General features: G+C 35.9%; 1 pseudogene; it reads left to right on the top strand.

The window, feature by feature from the left end:
- Window positions 1-7,814: 7,814 nt before the first annotated feature.
- LOC142632819 (glutathione S-transferase U10-like) lies at window positions 7,815-9,079 on the top strand (annotated as a pseudogene).
- The last annotated feature ends 4,924 nt before the right edge of the window (window positions 9,080-14,003 follow it).

Raw genomic sequence — 14,003 nt, 5'->3', positions numbered from 1 at the left:
AGGATTTGTTCACAATCAAGAGAGGATATTTTAGAAGATACTCGGATTAGGAAACAAATTCTTAACCCTTTGAAGAAAAGAAAAGAGATCAGTTTAGTGACCCTACTAGAGAATGGAGGGGTTATGAAGGAACCTTTTTGAAGATGGAAGAATTCAATGGCCATGAACAAATTTTCCAAGTGACATGGCTTAGGACTTGGGAAGAGAAAATTTTCCATTTACCTAGCCCAGGAATTGGCCATAACAAATTTTTTTTTCCAAGTGACATGACCCAAGACTTAGAAAGAGCAAACTTTTCATGTACTTGGCCCAAGACTTGGCCAGAACAGATTTTTCCAAGTGACATAGCCCAGGACTTAGGAAATAGCAAATTTTCCATGTACTTGGCCCAAGACTTGGTCAGAATAAATTTTCCAAGTGACATGACTTAGGATTTGGAAAGAGAAAATTTTTCATGTACCAGGCCCAAGACTTGGCCTAGAACAAAAATTTCCAAGTACATGGCCCAAAAATTGGCCAAGAGCAAAATTTTCCAAGTACGACCAAGAAACTGGTCAAGAGTAAAAGTTTACAGATACAAGTTGTAGCACTCCCCAATAATGGGTGCAGATTGTAAGCATATCCTAGTAATGGGTACAACCTGTAGCACGTACCAATAATGGGTACAACTCGTAGCATGTACCAACAGTGGGTACAACACGTAGCACGTCCCAGCAATGGACACAAGCCGTAGTACGTACCAATAATGGGTGCAGATTATAAGCATATCCCAGTAATGGGTACAAGCCGTAGCATGTACCAGTAATGGGTGCAAGCCGCAGCAAGGCCCAACAAGGGGTGCAAAGAAAACGAGCCTCAAGTGGGTATGAAAACCCAAAAGTGGGTGTATAAAGTGTACAAGATTGATTTCCTTGAAAGGAATCGGTTCAAGGGAGCTTGAGGAAATCATCTTAAGATTTTTGTGGAAGCAAGGAAGGCGTGACTTAAAAAAAATATTCTAAGAGTACATCACTCAAAGCCGCAAAGGCATGGATAGTTTGGCAAATCTCTATACAACAAGATTAATCAATGACATTGCAAACCAGCTAGCAATATTTCCCTCCTTCTACGAGGTGCAAACTCGCTAAAGGCTTGGAGGTACTTCAATTCAACAAAAGAAAGGTACCCTTTCGGAAAGCTCACTCATTAATAACATGTTTGAATATATCAAAATACTACAAAATGTTGAGCAAGAGGTATCAACAATGCACTAGTAATTTATTCATGCAGATTGAAATGAAAATCCTAATATTTTGATCTTCTTACATGACCAATTATCAAAAAATCAAAGTTTGAAATTCTTACAGGTTGAGACCCCCACATGGTTTCATAAACATGAAGTAATCCTTACTGCTATGATTTATTTGGCAGTTGTCTTTTTTCGAGTGCATACACCAGGGGCAGAAATAAGATTAAATTTTTTTTCCTTAGATATATCTTTCACTTAATGAAAATTGGGAAGTCTAGTGCAAACTTTACCGTACATAGGTTCAGCCATTATTATTTTCTTTGGCTCATGAACTATATGGTATGTAGCAATTCAACAACAATATAACTAGTGGCATGATATGTGAATAATTTGTTGCAATCTAAAATACTATACAATCTCTCACAATCTGGGAAAAGTATAAGGCAAAGATCGAGAGCATCCACCAGAAGAGCAAGGTCTGTAGCTAAAGCAAGGCGTGGGGATGTTCTTAAGCCTTCTAAGCCATGTCCTCAGGGAAGTTTTTAATCTCTTAATACATTTTGAGAAGAGTAGCTAGCCTTAATTATATGACATTCTTGGATTCTAAATTAGCATGTTTATACGATTCAATGATTTATGATATCATGGTCCCATTGGTAAGTCACTATCCATGGACTAAAAATTCTCATGTGGCAAACATCTTGGAGTTATTCACCCTAGCCATAGTAAGCATGTACTACAATGCATAGAATATTTTTTGGCAAAGTTCATGGGGGCTTCCCTCACTCAACCTATTTTGTAAAACAAACAAAATCTAGTTGACAAAGCAATGCTATCTTATACTGAGATTTGATATGCATTCAACACTATTTTTGTATGCTACTTTAAAAAAAAAAAGGTATACCTTAGAATTACAAACAAACACTAATGCTAGAAATATACTCTTAGTATAAAATGCAATGCCAATATAATTTGGTTGTGTGTGTGTGCATATATCATTGTCGGTTGACAAAGTTGATATGTTTTATGGAAAATTGAATACCAGTCTACAGCTTTATACTAACATGAAGGTGAATTCTAATCTTTGACAATATGTTAGTTCATTCCTTGAAGGAAGTGTAGCAATTCCTTTGGAGTTTCCCTCAAGAATTATTTGTTCTACACATTGGTTCTACAAAACGAGAAAGTGTCCAAGAACAATTTATTTTACTCACGCGTGGGCTACAGGCAACCCACGAACTCGAGGGGCTAAATGCTGAGGTCCAAAATATTACAAGTATTGAAAAAAAAAAAAACTAATGAGCCATCAAGGATAGGAGAAGCCCAATCTATGAGCCAAGGCCCATTTAAAATGGGTAAAAGAAGCCCAAGCTTATGAATGGGTAAGCTTTGGAGCATTAAAAAGAAAAGAAAAGGTAAACGAAGCTCAGTCCAGGCTTTGTAAGGAGAGTTTTCTAGGAGCCCAGAAAAGGACTGAACTAGGATACCTTGAGACTGTCAGAACCACAGGATCCTCGGGAAATGTAGGAAACAATCAGTTGGTAGTTGGACAGCTCAATGAAGCATGCTCATAGGCATAAGCAACGAAGAAAGACATGTCCCATCAACCGCCTGCAACTTAGAAGAAAAAACTTTGGAAACAGTTGATAACTTAGGACCCAGCACCTATGAAGGGAAGTTTGGTACCTCGGGAAGAGCAGCAAGGTGAACCATAAAGGAAGGTGGCTAGAGATCTTTTAACCTGATATGAGGAATTTGTCTATTTAGAGAAAAAAGACAAAGGATGAGGCATGCAAAAGGGAGGTTCTGAAAAGCCTTTTTAGAAGCTTTGAAAAAAGAAGTTAAAAGTCAGCCCCTAGAACCCCCTAAAAGAGGAAGGTCAGGTGGGGACTTTTTGGAGGGAAACCTTAAAAGAAGAATATAGTGAGAAAATAAGGAAAGGACCAACCACCAATGTTGCTGACATAACATTGGTTCTGGTACTTAGAGCAGCAAATTGAGGGAATCAGTGGTACACCAAAAACTCTAGGAAGGTACTATAAAAGGGGGTGAAGTTATTAGCAAAAGCCATTCAGCAATAGTGAATTAGAGTAAAAAGATCCTTTAGAAAACCCCTTTAGAATTCAAAAAAAGGAAAAAGAGGGAAAACTCCGTAAGGGATCCTGAGGCAGACACTAGAGAATACACTTGGATTTAAAGGGATTCAAATCTCACAAGTTTTAGAAGCTTCAAAGAGCTATCTAAGTCTTTGACTTTTGAACTTATTTGGACCTTGTAACACATCTCAGTGAAAAGAGGGCCTAATGTACTTAAAAGGCTAAAATGCAAAACTCACCCTCTAAAGTTTTATCATTTTTCATTTAAGTCCTTTAAGTTTAGGTTTTGTCATTTCAATCCTTTAAGTTTCATTCATCCTTAATTAAATCCTCTGTTAACAATTTGTTAATTGCTGCAGTTATCCTACCCATAAAATACCATTTTTTTCCCTTTATTTAATTTTTAATTTTATATTTATTATTTATTTATTAATTTAAAAAATGTTAAAATAAAATAAAAAACCAAAAAGAATCAACGTCGTCCCCTCCCTCCCATCTAAAAGAACACAAAATTGCAACCCCACCCACCTATACCCTAGTCTATCCTAATACTACCAATTTTCTTTCCATAGTTTTCTATTTTCTATCCAACCAAATCCTAAGTATGTAAAAAAGCAGTGGGATCATTATAGAATTGTGGTGGTGGAAAGCAATTGATTCCCTAGAAACTTTTGGTGGGGATTTCCTCCTCCAGAGCTTTTCTTTTAGATTTGCTATCCCTTACATGTTAGAGTGCATAGAAACAATGTTAAGGTTTCTTGCGGTCTTGCCACCCTATCATGTCAACTCATTTAGCAACTTAAGTGGGAGATTACTTAATGCCCTTGGAGGCCTATGTGCCCAAGACCGAGAGGGAAGACTTTGGGCGGCTCCACTCCGTTTGGAATCTACAGATTCGGCGGCTCTAGTTCCCACTTCTCCCCTTCAATCTCTATTTCTCTCTCCTTCTCCCTCTCGGTCTTTCTTCTCCCTCTTAGTATCGAGCTAGGCTAGGGTATCAGGTGGGTGAGATCGCAATTTTGTGCTCTTTCAAATGGGAGGGACGACGTCCATTAATTTCTGGGTTTTTTTTTTAAATAAAAAAAATTTAAATCAACCTGTTTTAATAAATAAATAATTAATTAAAAATTAAATAAAGGGCAAAAACGGTATTGTTTGGGTGGGATAACAACAACAATTAACAGATTGTTAACTGAGGACTTGATTGAGAATGAATGAAACTTAAAAGACTGAAATGACAAAACCTAAACTTAGAGGACTGAAATGAAAAGTGATGAAACTTAAAGGGTGAGTTTTGCATTTTGGCCTACTTAAAAACTCAAGAAATAATGAAGTATTACTTATCATTTTAAGGATCCCTAATGTGATGCCCCAATTTGATTGATTGTGTGATGTGTGTGTGTGTGTGATGAGTCCCACATCGGATATTTACTAGGTTGAATTGGGCTTTATTAACAACTGCAAGGAGCCTCAATTATGACTAGTCCTTTTGAGGTATAGCGCAGATGTGGCTAGCGCTTTTCTTTGGGTCGTTACATATGTCTGTCATACCCCACCCCCGTGTGCATGATATTGTCCTCTTTGGGCGGCCTGAAGGCTCTCTTAGTCCCTCAAGATTTTGTTCTTCCCCAGGTTGCGCTGGGGAAAATGCCTCATACACAACAAGGGAGGGCATTCCTTATAAGCACATCCCCATGTGCTTCCCTAGGCAATGTGGGATTCCATGTGAAATGCAAGACCCCCTATTGGGTCACTACAATCCACCCCCCTTACGGGCACATGCGTCCTCGCATATGGGGCCCACACTCCCGGCTAGGGCATAGCTCTGATACCATCTGTCACACCCTACCCCCGTGTGCATGATATTGTCCTCTTCGGGCGGATGTAACACCCATAATTTTATTACTTATTTAATTATTATATGTAAATTAAAAAGGAGGCCTAAAATTAAATGGATTAAATTGATTTGGGCCTAAGACATTAAAAATAAGATAAATGCTATGGGATATGAGGCCCAAGTGAGGTGGCATAAGTAAAAATATAGGCCTCAATAACCTTAGCCTTTCACCTTTTAAGCTACACGTGTACATACATCAGAAGGTTCCTTTTTGTTTTCAGCCACAACAGACGTTTGAGTTGTCTCTTTTCTTCTCTACGACTGTGCATCAGAATTTCAGGTATGGTTGTCTTGTTCTAAATCTAAGAAGTTTGAATAATCAATAGCTAGCAATTGTCATGAACATAGACTATCATTATACTAATAGAAAAGAGCTCCTATAATTGTATTATATTAGATAAGGATGGTCAATATGTCAGGAAGAGCAGCAGACTTTGAAATTGAACCAAAGAGAGTGATAGGCTTGGACTTTGTCACCATGTTAAAGGGAAAAGGGTGCTTTTGTTTAATATGCATTCACACTTAGCCTCCATTGTTGACCGAATCAACCATCACCCTTTTATTATTTTCTAAAAGTAGTCTAGCAGCTTTAAAGGGGCAATAGGCAACTAGATGGATAAATTAAGGCTTGTATGTGGCTTCCAATATTAGAGTCAATTGATATCCAGTAGCATCAAGTGGGAATGCTAAGCAACTAGATGGATAAATTGAGGCTATACGTGGCTTCCAATATTAAATTGGATAGATGTAATGTTAGAGTGAATGGATATGAATAAATAATATGGATGTTACGTTCAGGTTGGTTAGATATTTATTACTTGGCCCTATTGAAGTTTCATGAATACCTATGATTACGTTAATGGAAAAATCTGATTAGGCAGTAATAAATTTTTTTAAGTCCAAAACTCTGATCAAAGCTGAAAGTGAATTGGATAGTTAAGTAAATAAATGAATGATTTTGGATATATCAATATTGTCTAGGATAAAACCATTTAAGCGTGAAAATATAAAACTGTTTAAGTGTGAAAATAGATTTTTAAGTGGGAAATTGTGTATTGATGAACCTATTTTTGGTGTTGCTAGGTTCTAATTCTACTGAATTGTTGTGATTCAAGGGAGGTTGATTTCCTTTATATTTGCAACTAAGAGGTAAGTGGTGTTTGCTAATTTTGGGGGTTTTCCCAAATAATGTTGATTAATTATACTATTTTATATCAAAAAAATATGTTGTTATTTTATATATATAAATGGATATTTTATAATTGCTTGATGTGCACATTAATTATTTGTTTTATGAAAAACTTGTGGGACAACCTAAATTTATTTAAATTTGTATGTGTGAATATATCCTTATATTTTTTAGAATTATGAATGGGATATTTTTATATGAGCATCTTGAATGGATTATTTATGTGAGCATCTTGAATATGTTTTGAAAACCTATGGCAAGTCGTGATTAAAAAGCTCAGTATTGTATTAGTCCTTAGCAAGGGACAATCATACTGCAGCTAGTCCTTAACAAGGGACAGTCCCAGAAAAGGGATAGTGCACATTTGATAACTCTTTAGCAAGGGAGTATACTATTGAGAATCCAAAAAGGAAGCTCCTTAGCAAGGGAGTGCACCTTTAGGTTCCAAAGGAGCCATCCTTAAGAAAGATGAAAAGGAGGTTCTAGTCCAATAAAAGGGGACAACATAACCCTGTCAATGGGGCGTAAACATTGACCATGAGCAAAGCCTAGGAAATTGTGTTTGTGATGGTATTGATACACACACACACACACTATGATGGCTCACACTATAAAGAATTATTTTTTTTGAAAGGTTGTTCCCACACCCCAATGTTAGTGAATTCCACTTATTGAGTTATCTCACTCCCCTTTATTTCCCCTTACAGATACATAAGAGAAATTATTGGAGTAGAGATTCCTGGAAGTCAACAGTTACAAATTATTTTGTGGGACTGAAGATTTTATTTTTATTTTTATGGTATTAAACATTGTACTGGAGAATTATTTTGAGGATCTTTTAATTTTTGGTGGATTTAGAGCTCTGTCATTTGTGATGAAATTTTTAGGTTGCTGGATTCTTTTATTTAATATTTTTATGGATTTTTTTTCAGATTAAATAGAATTTTATTGCTTATGATTTTGGGGTATTACACCTAACGTTTTCAATTGCCTTTTTACTGCTCCTTTACTGTTCTTTACTGTACAATACATATATATTTTGTATGTATGTGCATATGTTGTAGGATCAATGTTTTGTGCACAACTTGGTTCGTAATCAACCCAATATAGTTGTGATGAACCAAGCCCAGTCCACCACACAACAAGTATATGGCACAGGATCCTTGTTCCTACTTACGCCCTTACGCTTGGGTACTGTAAAAAAAAAAAAAAAAAGAAAAAAAAAAAGAAAAGAAAGAAGGGGACTATTGACCAATGTAATCCATGACGAACCATTGTGGTTTCTTTATTAATTATTCGTTTTTTACAAGAAAGTTGACTAGAGCTAGCTGGTGAAGGTGACAAACAACTATAAATAAGGCTTCCATTGCAATTTGAATCTCAATATCACAGAGAGAAAGTGAGATGGCGGAGGAAAACAAAGTGAGGCTGCATGGAACGTGGGTTAGTCCTTTCGTTAGACTTGTGAAACTGGCCCTTGAAATTAAAGGTATACAGTATGAGTACGTGGAAGAAGATTTGAAGAACAGCAGCTTAGTGCTGCTCAAGTACAACCCTATCTATAAGGAGCTAGGTTCCTGTACTTGTTGTTAATGGAAAACCATTTGTTGAGTCACTCATCATCCTCGAATATATTGATGAAACTTGGAAGAATGGTCCTCGATTTTTACCTAAAGATCCATATAAAAGGGCACAACTTCGCTTCTGGTGTAGTTTTATTCATATAAACACGTTAGTGAAAAATTCATTTTTGAATTCATGCCTCTTTGTATGGTAAATATAACCTGGATTATCGATTGGATTTATACCATTGGAGATATTAAACGATTTTTATCATATAAATCTTATAAATTCAAGTGCCCCACTTACAAATAACATTTATTTATTATATTATTAAAGTGACACCAATTGCATACATTTATCAAATCAATTTGTAAATTTATTTAAGTAAAATTTATATTTACTTTTAAAATTTTTACATGTATATAAAAAATAACATAGAATATTGCAAGTTGCGATTCATAGGAATTGATTTAATCACGTTGATTTAACTATCAGGACAAGTTTTAAGTATAACCTCATAGTATAGAGTGTAGAAGATTTTTTGTGTTATTTAGTCAAGATGCATGCTTATGCATATGTAAGAACACAAATATTTGTTTAAAAATATATAATTTAGAGCTATAGGAACACAGTAATCAGTGCAGAACACAATGAGCAATCTCGCATTTTCAAAAAAAGAATTCAAATCCGATGTTAGTACAGGAACTAATGCTTGTAAGTTATGGTATGCAGGTATTTGAGACCATGATGTTAGTACTCAAATCCAATAGAGAAGCACAAGAGAAAGCTGCGAAGGAAGTGTCCGAGAGAGTAATCAAGCTTGAAGAGGAAATTAAGAATATTTTTCCAGAGGGGATTCAAGTCATTGATCAGAAGAATGTGGGACTCTTGGACCTTGTAATTGTATCTACATTTGGCTACTATAAGGCACGAGAAGAATACCTTGGTCTGAAGCTTATAGACCCAGAGAAGACCCCTTTCTATTTTCTTGGCTGTCAGCACTACTTGAGTTACCTGTGGTGAAGGAGTCACTCCTCCCTCATGAAAAGGTGGTGGGGTTTCTCAAACATATGAGAGAGACGGCTCTCAAATCTACTTCAGCTTGACCCTGTAATGAAATAAGTGGCAGCAAAGGAGCTGGATGGGTTGTTGGGTTTCACTGACCATTCTTCTATTTCCAGAGTTTTTTTTTTTTTAAAGTTTTTTTTCCCCTGATTTACTCTTTCTTCCTGTTAATTAAGCTAGCTGTTCTAAGGCATATAGCTACTTATGTCTTATATATTTAGTTCCAATATCATAAAAATTTGCTATCAAATTTACATTCTTGTGATAATTAATGTATAACTCCACTGACTATATACTGTTGGGGATATTACATAAAGTAATAAGGGAAGAACAATGTTAATGATAGGCCAAGAATGTATTGACCCCTTATAATAAATTAACCAATTAATTTAGCCAAATTAATTAATTAATTCAATTAACATGCAAAAAGTGTGATAGCACAAACAAATCACCAACTAAGTTAAATGCAACGAAAAATAAAGTTGACATGGTGATTTGTTTACGAAGGGGGAAAACCTCCAAGGCAAAAACCCTACCGAGTGATTTTAAGGTCACCACTCCTGAGAATCCACTGTTATCACAATAAGAGGTTACAAGTAAAGGAATCCCAATACCTTATACCAACCTACAGTTGAACCCTTACCCTAATACACAATTGGACTTGTTCTGTAGTGACAATCTCTCATTTTCAATGCACGGCTCCCAGTACGTGACTAACCAATCGATGCGCGGATCCCAGTACACAGCTTACTCACCAACATGAGAAGGATGTTGGCTGAAAATTTCTTCAGTTCATCAACACGATGAAGATCACGAAGCTCCTTGGTTACAAAACCTTACGGAGTACAAATGCAGCAGCTTCTTCAAGAGAAAGATGAACTACAACATATGTCTCCGGTCACAATATGCTTGGTCAAAACCTTTGTCTCACACTTGCACCACCTTTGACAACCCTTAAAATAATCCTTATATATGTTTAGGGTTGTGAGAAAAGAAAGCCTAAACACATACACAGGGATATGCGTGAAATCAGATCTAAAAAACCGATTTTCGTAAATCTCGAAATATAGGTTATCTATCAAGTAACTGTCGAGCATCGGGCTGAAGGTCCCTTTTAAATCTCGATAGATGCTATCTATTGAGCTTTAAAATCCAACACTTCTTCACTTGTTTCTTTGACAAATTTGCATGGCTTCAATACTTGGATTTGAACTCTTATTCCTTGAAGTATTAAACACATCCTAGATCTACCCAGTTACAAGTAAAGTACGTTTTGTCATAGGATTATTCAATTCTAAATGACATATGTTCTTAATATGATTCACATATGTCCTAATAGTTAACACAAAAGACAAACAGAAAATAGATAACTTGGAGGCACTATATCGTTTTCCTTAGACAATATTTGCCCTTACACTTTTGTTGCTAAAGAGTTATCGCAAATTTGTCCCTAGGATACAATTAAGATGTTGGGTTCTACAGATAGCGATTCTGGAGAATGACCACAAGATTTCTTGTGTTTCTCTCAAAGTTACTATTTATTGTGGTTGCCCATTAGCACTTGTTGTTCTATGGAAGACTCATCATAAGTCCTGAATTGCTCTTTGTTGTTGCACACATGCACCGTTGCACCCGAATCGAACCACCAATCAAAAGGATTTGCAATCACAGCCATATGAACTTCAGTGATCATATCAATATGTATGTCACCTACCATAGCAACAATGTCCTCAATGACATTTGATTCAATGACATTGCCTTCTTCATCCTTTTTCTTATTCTTTAAGAGTTTACATTCGCAAATGTAATGACCTTTCTTTCCACAATGGAAACAAGCCCGGTTCTTCTTGTCCTTGTTGGGATTCTTGGAGTTGTTCTTCTTGAAGCCACTCACACTTTTGTTCACTTTCAAGCCTATTCCTAAAATCATTCCAACTTGGTGGGAGTTTCGCAATGATTGCACCCATTTGGAATGATTTAGGAATATTGATTGACAAATCATGGAGTTTATTGACCAAAATCTGTAACTCATGCACTTGATCTAAAACTAAGATATTATCAAGCATTTTATAATCAAAATACTTTTGAATAATAAACTTATTCATACCTACTTTCTCAGTTTTGTACTTTACCTCCAAAGCATTCCGAATCTCCTTTGGTGATTTCATTGATGTGTAGTGATCATAGAGACGATCTGAAAGAGTATTGAGAATGTGCCCTTTGCATATCAATTCATCTTCCTCTCGTTTATTTCTTTGTGCCTTAATCTCATCAGTATCTTTATCACTCGTAGTAGGAAAATGCATCAAATTCTGGTTCAAGATATAGAAAAGTTTCAGTGCAATAAGTAGGAATTTCATCTTGTCTTTCCATCGAGAGAAATTTTTTCCATCAAAGCGATCCAATATCACCAACTCATGATTCAAAATCTTTAAGGTTGAAACATCACTTGTTCCTTCCATTGTAGGAAATATTGTCTAAGATTGTTGGGGATATTACACAAAGTAATAATGCAAGAACAAGGTTAACACAAAAGACAAATAGAAAATAGATAACTTGGAGGCACTATATCATTTTCCTTAGACAATATTTGCCCTCCACACTTTTGTTGCTAAAGGGTTATTACAAATTTGTCCCAGGATACAACCAAGATTTTGGATTCTACAGATAGCAATTCTAGAGAATGACCACAAGATTTCTTGTGTTTCTGTCAAATGTAAGCCTCTATTTGTACCTATAGGGTTATGTTTCATCAAAAGGCATGTATGAAGAGTTAAAATGTTTCATAAAACCATTAACAAGATTTGAAACATCTTTAACCTTTTTGAACAGTCACTAGAAAATTCTGCAGAAAATCTCGTTTCACGATTTTTGATCGGTTGAAAATTACTTTCGATCGATTAAGTGCTCTTTTCGATCGGTCGAATAGGAATTGAACAGAGATCAACATCCAGAGACTCCAGGATTATTTTCTTACCATTTTCGATCAATCGAGCCCAAGCTTCGACCGATTGAAAATACTAATTTTCGAATTTTCACTTAGAAAATTCCAAAACTTGAATTTTCACTTTATGAAACCATATTCTTCAAACTCAAACATGATTATTACAACCTAGATATCCTTGTATATACCTATATTTACAACATATACTACCAATGGAAAAGTTGAAATAAATCCTACCCGGTTGGTCTAATAGTTCTCAAGGTCTAACGAGATTCATGAGGTCTTAGATTCAAAACCTCCAAATTGGCATCCTAAGATCATTATAACTGATTTTTCTGTTTAATTATATGTTTTGTGTGGTGTAGGTGGGGGACTACACCTAGATTGGTTAGATCTATATTCTAGTACTCTTTTGCTTTTTGTTACTAAGGCTGCGTTTGTTTCGCCTGAAAAGGATTTCGGGAAATTATTTTACACCAACCTATGTGTTTGGTACCTACAGAAAATTGGGTCAAACGGAAATTATTTTCTCATTGACTGTAAAATAAGCCTCTTAACCTGTAAAACTATTTCCGTTCTTATTTTACCTTCAAATCTCATTTTACAAACTGAAAACAATTGATTGTAAAATAAGCCTCTTAACCCGTAAAACTATTTCTGTTCTTATTTTACCTTCAAATCTCATTTTACAGACTGAAAACAGAGAGAGAGAAAGAGAGAGAGAGAGAGCAGCCCAGATCGTACACTCCCAGATCGCACCACCGCCCCTAACCCCAGATCGCACCGGTCTCGTCGCACCCCAACACCGACGAGATTGCGCCGCCTGAAACCCCGCCGAGATCGCGTCGCCTGAAGCACCACTGAGATCACGCCCTAGCACCGGCAAGATCACACCTATGACCCACCCATGCCCGATCTCTCTTTCTCAATCTACCTCTCCCTTTCCCTCAATCGTCGATCACTCTCTCTTCCTCCCTCTCTCCGTTTGATTTTTGTTTCTTTTAAGTTCAAACATTGAAATTTTCTATTATGAAATTTGATTGGAAGCTGAGAAAATGGCTGAGAAAATGTGAGAAACTAGTAGAAAAATAGCATTTTCAAAATGCAACCAAATACTTGAAAATATTTTTTAAAATAATTTTTATAATGCAGCCATACACTTGAAAATATTTTCTTTTCTCAAAAGTATTTTCACCTGAAAATATTTTACACTCAGAAAATATTTTACACTGAAACAAATGCAGCCTAAGCCCACATGAACAACATCTTCAAATGATATTAAGCTCTTCTTTCATTCAATTTTAACCTTCAATCTCAATCTATCCCTCTGAAGGTTGGTTGTAGGGCACACAAATGTGAGACCAAACAATTAGTGAAAATGTTAAATTTATATGCAGGTAGTTCCTCTACAATGACTTAAACAATTTGTCCAACGAATCTGCCATTTACAGTTGGGTTAGTTTTTTCAACTATTCTAGGATTCTCTAGAGTTCAAGAAATTATTCAATCCTCGAGGATAACATGTCACCCTTACTTAGTGGTCCTCTCAAATAATAAAAGGGAAATGTTAACAAGCACCGTGTGGTGCTTGTTAAGATTTCCTTTAATAGATTGTGTCAATAAAAAGGACAAAAAATTATTAAAAAGATTGCCAAAAAGGATATTAAAAAAATTGCTAAAAAATTATCAAAAAGGATAAAAAGTAAAAAAGAAAAGAAAAGTGTAAAAGGTTGTTGTTAACGGGCACCGTGCCCGTTAACACAACCCATAATAAAATACTGCTACCTTTTAAAAATTATTGTGTTAGATCCTAGTCAGACTAGTTAGAAAACTCTCATTTTCCATTTTGACATTAGGGCTATAATTCACAATTGCTTAATGCAAACAGTAGAACGCAAGCAAACAATAGGAAACCGTGAATCATATTTGCATGTAGGGGCTAAAATAGTACCTTAGGAGAACTGATGGATAGTGGATGGAACTGGTGATTAGAGACCTTCTCGGGTTGGAAGTGTATGATC

This window comes from Castanea sativa, chromosome 4 (genome assembly GCF_040712315.1).
Source record: "Castanea sativa cultivar Marrone di Chiusa Pesio chromosome 4, ASM4071231v1".
Classification (NCBI taxonomy): Eukaryota; Viridiplantae; Streptophyta; class Magnoliopsida; order Fagales; family Fagaceae; genus Castanea; species Castanea sativa.
The sequence above is the reverse complement of the archived record's forward strand: the minus strand, read 5'-3'. Positions and strand labels throughout refer to the sequence as shown.